The 15414-nt window shown below is 43.7% G+C and overlaps 1 protein-coding gene across 1 annotated transcript in view; it reads left to right on the top strand.

Moving 5' to 3' along the window:
• The window catches only part of IL1RAPL2 (interleukin 1 receptor accessory protein like 2), a 495600-nt gene that overhangs the window by 35679 nt on the left and 444507 nt on the right, over positions 1 to 15414 (top strand). The window contains exons 4-5 of the mRNA XM_080365714.1: positions 8274 to 8392; positions 9397 to 15350. The gene's annotated coding sequence lies outside the window, so the exon portion shown is untranslated. The remainder of the gene's footprint in view (positions 1 to 8273; positions 8393 to 9396; positions 15351 to 15414) is intronic.

Here is a 15414-nt window from a genome sequence, read left to right as displayed (position 1 = left end):
GGTCTGCGAGGTGTGTCATGCTGTGCAGAGAGGGAGATGCTGGCAGCTGGAGTCAAGCCTAACGCTTGCTGGGTTTAAAGGTGTGACTGCACTGCATCACCTGAGCCTCTCTGAAGTCTGCAATGTGAAACATGGTGACTACCAGGAGAGGACAGAAGGTAGCAGGAGTGGGACATGCACATCAGCTCTAAAGCTTCCCAGATAGTAAGGATGTCATGGTGGGAAAGTGCTTCCCCCTCTCCAGCCCAGAGTCACAAACGCTGGCCAAAACAAATTCCCAGTTCCAAATCCTCTAGGACAGAAAATCTTCAACCATCTACTGCTAATCTTTCTGCTGATTGTGGTTTACTAAGAAATAGTTGGATTTTTTTCATAGTTGAATGCCTTGTTAAAGCAGCTAGCTCTGCACACAGACAGCAAAATAGCCAATGTGCCCACCAGGCACACACAAATGAGCTTAGTGACCATGAAACTTAATAGTCCTGCTACAGCTAGGCAGAGTTTAAGTAGACATTTTGCAAAGAACCTCAGGACAGCTCTTACAGCAAATAACAAAACTTTCCTGAAGAGGGTCTTGTCTATATGCTAGTCATGAAGTTTTGAGTGCTTTTGGAATCAGATTGGTTGTCATAAAAAGCTGGTGGAGAGGAAGAGACAGCCCTTTTCATCCATGTGCACAAAGTTTAGCTGCACTCTGAGATGCACTTGCTGCTCCCAAGCTCAGATCCTCTACTTGTGTGGCGGAGCTGTTGAAATTTCACAGTTGTACTAGTGGAGCAGTTCACCCGGTTACTGCTTCCTTCTTTCAGCCAGCAGCCTCTCCACAGCGGTCTCTATCTGTATTAGTAAATTGAATCCTGCAAAGGAACACTTATGGGACATGGTTGCCTGCACTAGAATGAAGCATCACTTATGCATCTTCTTCCCAACACTGATGCAAACGCAGAATACATGAGGGTGTTGCATGTTATAAAGATTTCCTGAAAATTTGTTCAGGTCCACTGCCTATAAATAATGTGACTCTTCTGAGTGCATACCAATGAAATCTTTGTTATGCTCCATCATGTATGCTTTCTTCTCTCTCCTTTTTTGAGGTGTGTGTAGATATGGATATGGATCTGCGCTTGTACACCAGCAAGTGATCAATATGATGTTCAGATACAGGAAAATTGGAAGTGATCACCTGTCAGGGGATTACCTTGAGGTATATGAATGACATTGTTTGAGAGATGTAGGTTAAGAACGTGCATTTTTGTGTGTGTGTTCATCACTTAAAGAGCAAAAGAAGGAGCATTTATTCACACTCAGTGTGGGGTTTGTTTTCTGGATTTCATCTGAAGAGAATAATAGAGTCAATCTGACCTCCTTTTTGGTTACATGCAACAATGACGCTCTAATGACAAGCATGTAAGTCCAGATATTTTCTGCTCTCCTCTCTCTTTCCTAAAGATCAAAGACCATCTAATGACAGCCATAATGAGTCTCCCATAGAGAGAGAGCTGCAGGTTTTAGTATTTTGCCAATTGAAAACAATCAGACTTTTTGCTGCAGGAGAGAAGGGGAGGCAGAATGGAGGAAAAGGCATTCTGACAACAGTTAGCAATTCTGCGATGCTCAGATGATCTGCTGAAATACTGGCCTTGTCACACCTGGCTGGATTGGGCAGAGCTGTAACAAGAGGACTTGTTTCCCCTTTGAAATCTTTAGTTTGTTGTTTTTTTTTTTTTTCTTTGTGAGAGAGCATAATGAGACAAGTTAGCACGTAGAGCTTTTACACCAGAGTAAGGAAGCTATGAGAGCAAAAGCTTTAAATTGCCTGTCAATTACCTGATATATTCTGAGAAGGGATTTCTGAGGCTTCGTTCTGAGGCACGCATTCAGTGTGGTCAGGGAAGGTCTCACTGTGAACTTCAATCACCATCTAGTCTTTTTGGGGACACTGACTTTCTGGCTGGATGATAGATGCAGACAACCTCACAGAGCATGAGAGCGGGCGGAAAAGAGGGTGCTAGAGGCCCATACTGTTGCTCTTATTTATTTGACACCTAGTGGCTGGAGACCTGACTGATTATGAAGAGCTCTGTCACGCTTTGTTGCTCAGAAAGTGGTACCTGTGCTCCTCACGCCCTGCCTCTAGGCTGTTCCTCACTGAATGGTATTTTAGACTTCAGAGTTGGGGGAGCTGGTCTGAGTAGCGGCGGGTCATCACCCTAACAGCCAGGGCAGGATAAGGGGTTTGTACACAGAGATGGCATCTCAAAGAGGAGAGAGCAAGTGCCCTGCTCTTCAGGAAAAGTGGCAGCTTCTAGGTGGTGTCAAGAGAGGGGGAGGATGAGGAGGTTGAGGCTGGTATCTGTCACACTTGACTGGAGGGATGGGAGTGGGTAGTGGTGTTAAAAGGTCAGGATAATTGGACTTCAAGCAGTGATGGCCGGAATAGCACACTTTACTAACAAAGCAGCAGATCTAAAGCAGCATTAAGTCCTCGCTGTTTGATGAGCAGGGTTGGGGGGGAGAAGGGGCATGAACTGTGTAAGGCTGAGGCAGCCTGAAACCAGTCTGTGAGCAGTCAGTGTGGCACATAAATGCAGCTGAAGACGGCAAGGTGGTGCCTAGTGTTTTCAACGGTGCTTTGCAACGGGCTTCATGCCTACTTAACAAGTAGAGAATAAGTATCACACAGTAAGGTGCTTTGCTCAGTCACTAACATAGCCAAGATGACAGCATTGACCTCCGCAGTCCCAGCCCCGTGTGCTTCCCCACTGGCAGCACTGCTAATAGGTGCTCGGTTCAGTTTTAAGTGCATGGGATCCTCTTCTGTTCTCCAGCATGCAGAACGTGAGGCTGCACGCAACAAATCACGGGTGTCTGAGCAGATGGAGGGGCAGTCTCCTTGCTGTCACCAGGAAGTCTCCAAAGTTAATGCAGACAGAGGCACTGCGCTCTCTCATCTCTTGTGAATTACAGCCTGCAAAGCAAAACAGTAGAAACCCTCCTCTGATCATTGTGTCATATGTGCAGCTCCTTCATTAGGCAAAACTCTCACCAAAAGACTTTCTTCCTTCCCTTTCTTCGTGTAGCCTGTCCCACCATCTGCTGTGGAAAGGCAGTTTGGTAAGTGATTTACAAAAATATGAAGAGAACCCTTTCTACTGTTCATGAGTAACTCTCCTCCAGTGCTGTGGTGTCTGAAATCCTCTGCAAAGCCGACTCCTAACGTTGTCATTAATGTCTCTGGCATGGTTGGGAGGAATGAAGGATGAGCTTTAGCTGAACATTAATCTCAGATTAGTCTGGTTTAGTAAAAAAAAAAAAGGCAATTGCATAATTTCTGAAAACCAAAGGGAGACAAAAACCTATTCATTCAGCTGTAAATCACTTTAAAGTGCTGCTCTGGGTTGGAATTTAGTTGATGTTAAATTTGTCAGCTTAAAAATGGGGGCGGGGGGGAGGAAATGGGAGGAGGGGAGAGATTGTAGGACTGCTTTTATAATCCTGTATATTTAGAACGAAGTGAAATCCTACCTTGTGGTAGTACTACGGATTTGTCTGAAGGAAGAGGAGGGAATATTTGCCTTCCAGGGCTTGCTTTGAACTTCTGAGCTTATTAGAGCCCTGAATCAATATTCAGTGCAATTTCATTACCAGTTGGGTGAATTCGGATTTTTCATTCAAAGTGATTATTTCCCTCCCTCTAGCTGTCTGAGAGATTCTTAAATACTGTTTTGCTCTAGACTAATCAAAACGTTAGTGGAGCTCTGTGAAGTTTGGACCTGCTACTCAGCACCAGATTCATTAATCTTTTGGGTTTCTGACAGATGCTAACTAAAAGCAGCTGTATGTTAAAACTTTGTTTTAGTGATCCACAGATAAAAGTATTAAGAACTGGGAGGAATAACACAGAATATATTATGTGCTGTGAATGTATAACTGAAACAGATAAAATAGCTAGAAAATAAAATATAAAGCTGCAGCCTGACATGATTCATTATAATGTTTGAGGAGTATTTAACACTTCAATTTTCTTAATGATTACAAATGTTTGTTCTGAATATTTGTAATAGATATTTATAGAGAATAGGAAATTTAGCACGTTATATCCAAGGCTGGAATTAATTTGTACAAAATTCCTTCAGTAAAAAGTAGATTTCTTTAATACTTCAGACACAGATGCTGCCAATTCTTTAGAAATTTCCACAGTTACCAAGGAAAATTGTATGTATTATGAGACAACCCTAATAGATCATACAGTTAGTCACTTAAACCTGCAGGAAACACATTTATTAGGGCTTAATCTGTATTATTAAGCACTCATGGGGAATTCGCTATTAAAGCATAAATCATTGTCACTGATGATCTCTAAAAAGCAATGCATGCCGGCTGTGATCTCTCGATCTTCACCACTCAGAGAGCAGGCAAAACGTAATTTTTAGATATGCATGGGTGCAAAGTGAAGTTACAGACTACTTGGGAGCAGCCTGCGTGGTCAGTCCTTGCCCCAAGCGTTAGGAATGCTCACTTTTGGATGAGTCTCTCAGTTTGCAGAAATGCTTGGCCATAAGGCAGCATGTGGGGCAGGCTGACAGCCTGTTCAGTGGCGAAAATGTGCTGTGGAGCCTGCCCGGTGGCTGCGGTTAGTCATGTCGCAGGTACTCTTACATGGTAGCCAACATCTCTTCCTAAATGCTAGTGTCTGAGCCGGGTTGAACCTCACACAACCGGCCTGGGCCCCTCGCCCGGCCTGCCCAGACCCCCTGCAGGGCCTCCTGCCCCCCAGCAGGGCAGCACTGCCCCAGCCTGGTGTCCTCCGCAGACCGGCTGGGGGTGCGCTCAGTGCCCTCATCCAGGTCATCGATAAAGATATCAAACAGGGCCGGCCCCAGCGCTGAGCCCTGGGGACACCCCGTGTGCCCCCGCCAGCGGGATGTCACCCCATCCCCCACCACGCTCTGCCCGGCCGCCCAGCCAGCTCTTAGCCCAGCGCAGAGCACACCCGCCCCGGCCACGGGCAGCCGGTGTCTCCAGGAGATGCTGTGGGAGACGGTGCCAAAGGCTTCGCCAAGGCCCAGGCAGACACCAGCCACAGCCTTTCCCTCAGCCACTGGGCGGGTCACCTTGTCACACAAGGGGATGTGGTTCGTCAGGCAGGACCTGCCTTCCATAACCCCACGCTGGCTGGGCCTGATCCCCCGTTGTCCTGCACGTGCCGTGTGATGGAGGTCAGGGTGATCTGCTCCAGAACCTTCCCTGGCACCAAGGTCAGGCCTGTAGTTCCCTGGTTCCTCCTTAACCTCCAGCCTGCTGGGACCTCCCTGGTTAGCCAGGATGGCAGATAAATGGTGGGAAGTGTCTCGGTGGGCACTTCTGGCACTTCCCTCCATGCCCCTGGGTTGGTCCTGCGTAGGCTCTTCTTCTGGCGGTGGTTTGATTTCATTCTTTTTTGTTTTAATACACTGTGATTTCAATTCTCAATTGCACTAAAGTATTTTCCCCTTGTTTGACGGCATGTCAGAGGCTAAAATATGTTCATATTAAATGCTCTTAGTGTTGTCAGAATGACGTGAACTCTCAGGCTGAGTGAGAAGGAAGTCTTTTCTTGGAGCGACTCGGTGCTCGGATGTAAAGTCTGCTGAAGTAAATATTTCTTTTTCAACAGTGTTTGGAAAATAAATATCTAGTGTGATCACCAGGCTGCGGCTGTAACTCACATTTAACTGTCCCACAAGATCCGGGGAATCGGAGACAGAGAAGACTATTAGGTTATCTGCAGTCTTTCATCTAGAATCTTTTCATTGACTAATAGTAGGATTAAAATCAGTCTGTTATTCCTCTATACAACTGTCCTACAGTCATATTAAATCTTCTTGTAGAGGGCGTTGAACAGAAAGGATAGAAAATATTATTTTTTTTAAAAAGGCAGATTCAGAGTTAGAAAGTATAAGACTATGTGATGTTGAAAATAGATGCAGACACCCGGGTCAGTCTCCTTTCAGATCGTAAGCTGTACTTCTGCTCTTGCATCTTTCAGAAGACGCACTTGGTTTAGCCTGGTATGGATGTAATATATTGACATCAGTGGCATGAGTATTACTGAGATGAATTTGATTCTGCTCCTCACGCCACTTCTTTCGTCAATCTATATTTCACTTGAGAAACTTGATTTGGTGTCAGACAGAGTTGCATGTGGTAAAGAGTCCTGGCGTTTTATTGCTCCTGCCTAGATGATTTTACTAATGTTTCAAGGAGTGCTGTAAAGCATGAAAGCAAGATATAAATCTCTAAAGGTACTATAGCTTCTGTAACTATAAAATAAATGTGAACCATTTGCATTTTCTGCAATGATGTTAGAAAAGAACTTGACTGATTGACTGCTAATTCTGCTGATTGAAAATGGGGCACAGGTTCAGATTAGCCAGATGCAATCTAACAGGCAAGTTACCCCCTTGTTCTTACAGTGTACAATGTAATAAGAGAAAAATGAAGGAAGTAACATATGCCCAGCTTCTTTGAGCTGACACTGGGCTATCAGTTAGAGCTGGCCAAAAGGCAGATTTTCCATGTTGTAAAACAACTTTTTTTTTTTTAATTATATTTTTTGTCAGTTTGAATTAGACTGCTACCAAATATTTTGACACTTTCTGTGAACTGGATATCCCGGCAAAATATAATTTTGTAAATGCTGAAATATGTCATTGTAAATTTACTTCCCTTGGCCCACCCTGCTTTTGGGCAAAATGCATTTCTTTTTTTCAGTGCCACCAGTGCTGGCAGAAGCCATGAAACAGGCAGAAGTGGTTGGGGGTCTGGTGATCTGGGATTTGCCCTGTGCCACATGCTCCGGGCTGTGGGCACTGCAGGCTGCTGGGTGCCTGCCAGGCACATGTCGAGGCAGTGCCACTGATGGTGGGGGCTGCCCTGCTCCGTCCCCTCCCCTGCTGCCCTTCCTCCCCTTGTTTACTCAGGTTGCTACTCTTGCTGGCTCTGGACTTGCCTGTTTGTCATTCAGGACCTCTTTTTGTGGTAAGGAGTCCTGGTTCCCTGAATGTAAGCCTGTTCCTCTGCATACGCACTCAGTGTCACCTTGGCTTGCCATGGTCCTTGGTGGCTGTGGCCCTGACTACACTGAGCAATTTCCTTGTACCTCTGCACTTAATTGCAGCCTAGCTTTTATCACTGGATCTTCTCTTTGGGTTGTCCAAAGTCAGTCAAACCTGTTTTGAAAAATATATTTTGAGGTCAACGATAGAGAGTATTTTGGATGAAATTGGTTTCTATGGGAAGTTTCCGTCTACCTCAGAGTGTGCTGTTTCTAGGATTATTATTAGTATTGCTTTCAAACCTACTCTACTTTTGGGGAACTTTCGTTCCTGTGGACCTTGATCCATGAAAACCCTTCTCATCTCAGCTTCAGATTATCTTCTGTGCTTTGTATTATTTGCTCAGATATTTCCACTGACATTTTAGACTCTTTTAAGAATTTAAGGGTGTGATACATACAGTTCTGCTTTCATTTATGTAGGTGTTGCCCTGACCTTGCTAGGTGATCTGCGAAGTCTGGTTTCCATGACATCATCATCTCCACTTGTGCCCATCTGAAATGTGCAGTCTGGCACATATTGCAGCTGGAGCTAAAGGGAAGGTCAGGAACTGTAGCCCTGCATCTGAGACTGAAATGTCTGAGCAGACAGGTGCTGTACTTCACCTGACTGCTTTAAGGCAGAGGTATTAATTCCTTACTTTCCTGGACATGCTTGCACAGCTTATTTAAAAAAATCCCCAAACCAAACCAAACCCCAAAACAACAAAAACACCCAGAGAACATCCTGAAGTGATGTTTGATGACTTTTGGCTCATGCTGTGTTTTGTGATTGGCTGTGTGGTTTGGAATCGAAAAATTGTGCTCTGCAGTCTTGAATGAGAGACAATCCTGCCAATGACAAAAAACAGGGAAACTGTTTACAAGTTGGCAGATAATAGCACATTGACTTAAATTCTCATAAGTTACTAAAGGAGTCCAGTGCCAATCTCAAGTCACACTCCCCATCCCCAACTGCCACCATGCACCATCAACTGCCTGGCCTGCAGTGTATGCCAAAGGCACTAACTCATCACTAAAAACAAATAAATAAATAAATTGAAAGGGAGTTATAAAATATTATTTTGCATGTTATTCTGTTTTCCTTTTAACTTTTGTTATTTGTTAGACAATGCTGCCAGACACATTATTAATAGTCACTATTAATGCTTCACTAATTGTGTCATTCTCTTCCCAGGAGGAGATGCTGTGATCTTGATAAGGTGTTTCAAAATTGCTGCTGCTGATTTAAGGCGTGAAATCAAAATATTTCATTTGCTATAATATGACATCTCATATTCTGGAGGTGATAATTTTGTGAGTATGTAAATTATATGAAATGGAGAACTAGTTTTTCCAAATAAAAAAGGGTGCTTTGTCCATATTTTCCAATTTGCTAAAGTCAGTAGTTATATCACAATTGAAATTACATAAATATCTTGATCAAAGTAGTGTTTTTCAACGAAAAACCCTTCAAACAGTTTCAGCACTGAGTATTTCCAGGAAGTTACATAGCTGCACAGAACAATTCTGAGTCACTAGAAGACTGATTACTTCACCTGTTTCCTCTTTGTTTGAACTAATGCCAGAGGTTGGCAGTGTGCAAGGCGTAAGAGCTAGCTGGCTGGAGCTTCATCTAGATAATCCTGCGATGTAGTGAGGAGGCTGGGGAAAAGACTAGAAATAGCAAGATTTCTCTCTGCCCTGCCATGAAAGATGGACACTTGCCATAAGACATGACAATTTGCTGCATGGAGTTGTTTGTTGCTCTTGTTAAGCAGGTGCTGCTTGAATTGTGTAAGGAGTTTGCAGCAATGTCCTTGAACGTGCTCCTTGCTATCACTTGCATTTTCATTAATTGGAGATGCTGATGATGCGGTGCTCCTTGCTATCACTTGCATTTTCATTGATTGGAGATGCTGATGATGCATTCGCTTTTTGGTCTCTGGTCTAAGTTAGTCCAGAATCTAAAGCCAGTAATAGTGTGGCACTGCAGTAGTAAGCTCACTGCCCTTCTAAATGCTATAGCGGGCATACTTTTGCTGCAGTCAGTCTTAATTAAACCGTCCCACCAAAACAGCCAAGAAAACCAACACCATCCCCTACTTCTGATCTCATTTGAAGGTGTATGTGTTTTATTGCTCTTGTGAGTGGGGGCTCTTGAGACACTCAGTGTCTTTGGGCTTGCACTGATGAGAGCACTGCTGCTTTGCATCCAGGTTGTGAGTTAACACATCTAAACTGGAATAGTACCTGAATAGCTAACAGTGCTGCTGGGTTGATGCACCACTAATGGCTCATGAGCTGTGTTATTTTTCCAGAGTTCTCTGGATGGGATTTCAGGTATTGACCTTGTTCTTGTGGTTCATCCATTTGAGAAATTGCTCCCATCCCTGTGCTATGCTGTTTTAAAAGAGGATGGCCTGTTAGAAGTTTTTTTTTTTTTTTTTTATGAATGTTGCAATTCTTTGCTCTTAGTTGAATTGGAAATGGCTGCAGCTTTAAAGTAAGTTTCAAAGCACGTTTTCCATCAGGTGTTGCAGTTCCTTTCTTTACGTACAGTGGGAATGTCCTGAAGAAAAATAAAAGCCTGCCTACCTTCTGGAAGAATTTCCTTGGCTCTTTCCATTAGCTTCCCGGGCCTGGGCCCCTGTCCCAACAGGGACCCTGTATAGGGGGACACACTTTGCATTCTGCTCAGTTAGAGCTACTTGGTATTTCCTTAGCTTTAGCAATAAAACCACCTAAGTGCAGACGGAAACATTTAATAGTGAGCGCGAATAGTAGCCAAGCTTAACAATAGGTATAATCACAGATGAACTTGTTAGAAGTTCCATTATTTTATACACCTGTGTGCAGGTATCACATGATTTGGATAAGCTTTGAATTGGAAACACTAATCTGTGATCGACAAACCACAGAGGGTGTACTTAGTTGGGGTTTTTTGTCATTGTTGAAATTAGGGCATCAAAGAGTTATATTTTAAAGCAGACACTTGTGTATGAAATAAAACTACAGAATCAGAGAGACTCAGATATAGCTATGTTTTTATGAGTGAGCTGGTTCTATGGAACAATGTGTAGAGGATGTTGTAATGAAGAAGGTATCCAAAACAGTAAAGAAAATGAACATAAAATTGTAGCAGTGTGAAGTGATATGAAATGGAGTGAGAGTATTAGGATATAAAACTCTATGGACATTAACATCTGGGCAAAGAAGAAATATTGTCCCTGACCTGATGTTGTCTTTCTCTTTCTTTCTTGGCTAATCTTATAAAACCTGTTGGCTAACACTGACTGAAGTATATTCATCATTAATGTATGTGGTCTGTTTTGTCTGTCGAGTTTGATGTTTGGTAAATTCCTGTAGTCTATTAAAACCGGGACTCTGGTGTTTAGTAAACCCTGAGCCCTGAGTCCATCCTGCTCTGAGAGCTCTTCTGTTCCCTTCCCACTGCATTGTGGTTAACTAAGAAGATGTTGCTAGTCGATTACAGCAAGTGATAAATCAACACAGCATCTGCCTAATTTACTTCGAAACTTGTGAGGTGTTTTCCACCTCTGGGTTTTTGGAGGCACTGTTGCTAGTTAGCCTGCCTGCTGGCTGGGATGTCAGCTCACAGTCTCTGGTGTCCGTTTGGTTTCCTTGCGAATGCTGTCAGGTTTGTAGACCTGGCTCATGCTAGCTAGGCTGTAGCCTGCCACACCAAAAACAGCACGGCCTCATGTTCTGCTGGATGTTGTGGCTCACCTTGGGATGCAGATGGGAGATGGGGCAGAGCACTTACCTTGTTCATGACTGATACAGGCACTCTGCTCGATGGGAGCTTTTATTTCCTGGAGTTGCCAATCTGGGATATTTTGTGAACAGAAAATCTCCTTTAAAAATCCCAAACAAAAAAATACCATTAGGGCTGAGGCAGAGCCAAATTGCAGAATGAAATTACCCAGAGTTAGACAAGCATAAACAGTTTTTTAAAATGACACAAATGTTAGAGAAGGGGAAAAAGTGCCCAGTTTTGGAAAAAAACGAGAATTTGTCTTAAGGGTCTCTGATAATAGACTTAGGCTCAGCCAAGCATGGTCCCAGGCAGCTTCACAGATACTGTCTTTGCTCCCTGACTCCAGGCTTCCTCTTTTGCTCTTCTGAATGTGACTGGGGACTTTTCCTCTCTTCTTCCTCCCCTATGATACTCCGTTTCTTGCCTGGTTTGGTAACTAGGGGAGGGCTTCTTTTATAGCTCACCATAGTTGCTGCAAGCAGTCATTTGCTGAAGGGTAGCTACAAACACCCTTCTTGCCTTTGGGCTGGCTGAACTAGCTGTGAGTAGTCCATTCATGGAGAAGGTCACCCCTGGTTGAAGCAGATTGACAATCACTGGCTTGGTTCTGTTCTCTTCTGCTGACCTGCCCATCAGTCAGATGGTGGCCTTTCTGGCATGAGTTGCCCCTGGTGTGGTGAAGAGGTCATTTAATGTAAATGGTCTAGACGATGTGTTGGATGTGGAAGGAGGATGTAAGCTCTGATTTTTCAGGCCATTGCATTCCCACGGCACCATAATGATACTTAACTTTTCTTCATGTGTTCCTTTTTTGTTTAGCTTACCCCACCTCCTACTGATCGCTTCGTGCTCTGACTGTGCCCTGCAGATTAATTTCCCTGGTAGGTTTGGCTGAAGATATTAAAAAATAGTACAAATTGCTATCATCACTGCCTGCTAGGACACATCTGAACTGTGGCTCAGGTCTGACCTGCAGGTAAGAACAGAACGCTGCAGAGCTAAGGATGCTTGGGAGCAGATGGGTCTAACTTCAGAGTGGCGTTCCCAGCCAAGGTAGGTAGGATTGCTAAGAAAGGAGAACACTTCAGACTGCTGGACAAGGCTGTCATTAGGGAATAAGATGCAAAGGTCAACAACAGCTGTTGTGTTTATGCTACCTAATGATCTGTACTCAAAATGGCACAGAGAAAAGGGGAAGCTAAGTTTATTCATCCAAGATAAGACAGTCCAGCTAATTGACAATGATCACCACCCTGAGCACTGCACTTTGGATGTGGCAGGAAATTAAGAACTTCAATTAGTGTGAAGTGGGAAGATATAGGTGGAAAAGGGAGAGGGGACAAGACCTGAAGACAAGTTCTGCCTTTCCAGCTAGAACAGTCAAGATTGGAAAAGAGGTGATTCCCACGTGTGAGAGGTATGGGTCAGTGACACACATGGCATTTTATATATGGAGGTGTGATTTCACACCATTCCATGCTAGATTTGACCTATGCTTCTTTTCTTTATTATTAATACAATATTTATAATTTGCCTTCTTGGCTTTAATTGAACTATAGCACTTTTATGGCCGTATGTAGAGCACTAATGTGGATAGAAACATCCCACTGAAAACAATACCTGTGCATGAGGTGGTTTTCCATGTGCAGTGTTGGCTGTGCCCTCAGGGCATATTGGGAATCTGGATCATACATTGTTAAATACAGACAGGTGTTGAAATGAGAAGCAGAGCAGTGATTTGGCCTGGCAGGTAATGCACTGGCCTGGGAGCAAGGAAACCCCACTCTGCTTTTCAGTAGTGCTGTGCTCAGGCTTATGAATCCATTACCCTTTGTATCTTTTTCCCTCTCTCCATTGGTTTTGTCAGTTCACACAGCAAGTGAGTGTCTGTCCATTGGTGTACAAAAAAGCCTTGACCTTCACTGTTATCACTGTATGATCCCACTAGTATAAATAATGCATACAGTTTTTAACAACCCTACCTAGAGCAGTCAGCAGAGACGGGCACTTTTTTAAAGCCTAAAGCATGCTAAGATACCTTCTCTCAGATGGGAACCTTTCCAAAACAAGAAGTCGATGTGCTACTGGAGTATGTTGCCCTTAAGTAGTAACAGTGGATCCATATGAATAATTTCAGAACCATAACAGGAGAGTTTAGCTCTGAATCCAAACACAAGATGTGCAGCTCAGTGTCAGCTTCCATTTAGTGCTGGTTTGAACTGGACCCTAGGGTCATTACATGAGGTTCTGTCATCAAATCTCCATAAAATTGGCATATATAGTATTTATTTTAGTAGCAAACCTATGTCATCGTTTAACCTCAGCAACTTTCCACAGAGAACTGTTGAAAGGGGGCTGCAATTTGCTTTCTGATTAAAATTAAGACTAGTAAGAGTGTGAGTCTGTATATGCATGTGCACAGGCACACATGCACACATGTGCACACAAACACATATTTATATACACATATGTATATTAATTCAAGGCAGAAATCTCAGGGGTCAAGAAATTCAGAGAGTAAAACCCATTGCACTTAATGCGTCTCAGCTGGCACAGTAGTCAAGCCGGGAGATCAGTCCCTCTTGCCTAATACTTCCCAGGAGCATCTTTGGTTATTTTTGCTGTAAACCTTTGTAATCACCAGAAAGTGAAAGGAAAACAACGGGTATTCTATTTTACCCTTTAGTTTTAATGAAGGGTCAAGGGCCATTTTCAGGTTGCCTGCAGCTTCAATGGCTTCAGGAGTTTGTGCTGCAAATGTTAGGCTTGTTCTTTAGCAGCTGGAGATGTAAACATACAGCAATTGAGCATTTAATTTAGCTTTGTGGGGCTGCATAACTTTCAGACGCTGAGGCAAATTGGCTACTATTAAGGGGAAACACTGATGTTTAAATATACATTCATTCCAGCAAAATGCTGGAGGAACTTTTTAATATTTATGGTGCAATAATTGATCTTTTACCACTGTCAAAAGCTGTTAAAGACTTATCAGCTTGCTATTTCAGCACCATATGCTCTATATAAGTTCCTCACCATGTGTCTTTCCTACACTTTAGGGGAAGAACATTTGTTAGAATATCAAAACAGAGAATCACTTCTTCAAATGATGGTGCTCGTGTAGATGAGGGGGACTTTACCATAACCCTCCATTTGTATCCAGACCTCTTGAGTATGGAGAGGTCTAGGGGATGTACAGTTGGATCTTTGTGTAGTGAAGCATGGTAACAGTGTTTTATCAGAAAAATTTGTATTTGCATTTGCTTTAATGTTGGCCGCAATAGCTTAATGCAGTGCTGTTGTGAACGTACTGAACTGCAGCCTTGAAATAAAGCACATTCTTTTGCACTGGCACATTCACCTCATTTAGCTTTTATTGTCACTGCCTGAGTCCTGATCTTCCATGTTGTTCCCACTCTTTCTGGAGTCTTCCTTCCCTCTTGCCCAGGTATAAAGTGCAGCGTGATGGTGGGAGGACCCTGGGGACCCACGAGGCAGTTCAAAACAAGATCTTCATAGACCACTGAATACACCTGAAGTAAGCCCTTTACTTCTTGCCTGAAGTGCTGCATGCAGATTGATGGATAAATGAAAGTTATGAAATACGATGTGCCAGGTTAAGTACTGAGCCGTTTGCTCGTCTGCAGAGCTCAGGCGTTAGGACTTGGCTGGTTACAGGTCCCCTCTGGTAAGGACAATTCAAGTGGGGCCAGGTCAGCGTAAGTAGTCCCTGGTGCATCTCACCTCTGCAAGGCCAGTGGGGAGGGAGTTTGTACTCTGCAGATCTCAGCCTGGGAACATATGAATCATGTAGGTGTCTGCATTGCATTTTTGCCTTCTGGTGGAGTGTGGAAAAGTCTCAGAGAGTTTCCCTGTCACCTGAGCATTTCCATCACAATCCCTCTCTGCCAGCCTCGCCCTCATTTTCTACACCAGAAATGCTTAATTAAAATAAAGAGGGTCAGGAAAAGAGGAAAGAATCAATTGTAGGGTGGGAAGAAGAGTTAATTAAATTGGATTTCTACTTATTTTGTTGTATAGCACATTTTGAGAGAAAGAAGAACAGAATGAGTTTCTGTAGTTCGTGAAGATCCTGCTTGAAAGGTCAGCTATACAGTAGCCAGCGCAGAGAGGAAGCGGCCGAGCCTTTGGTGAGTCTTGTGTCTGGTCATAAGATGATCGTTGTCTTTCTAAAGACCCTACAGGATTGAAGAACTGCAGGCCTCCTTCAGTGGTGGCCCGGTGCCATACCCCCACCTGACCGTTTGGGCTGTGTCTGTTTTTTGAAGGAATAGCATTTTGCAGTCCAAGGTGGCAAAGTCTGGAGCAGAAGGAAAAGTCAGGCAGCTTCCAGAGCACCCTCAGCTGCTGCTGCCACCAGAAGAGTCCTTGCAGGATTCAGACCAAGATGTAGTTGGCTGGGGCTCTTCATAGACTAAGACCAAATGAACCTATTAAGGATGGCTAATTGGATTCCTCCCTCGGGGAAGGCTGGAGGTATGAGGCACTCAGTTCCCTTTGCTTTTTATCTGTGTGATTTGGGCCCCTTCCTCTTTCAAAC

This window comes from Falco punctatus, assembly GCF_963210335.1.
Source record: "Falco punctatus genome assembly, chromosome: 15".
NCBI classification, from domain to species: domain Eukaryota; kingdom Metazoa; phylum Chordata; class Aves; order Falconiformes; family Falconidae; genus Falco; species Falco punctatus.
Note: the sequence above shows the minus strand (reverse complement) of the source record. Positions and strands in the feature narration are given on the sequence as shown.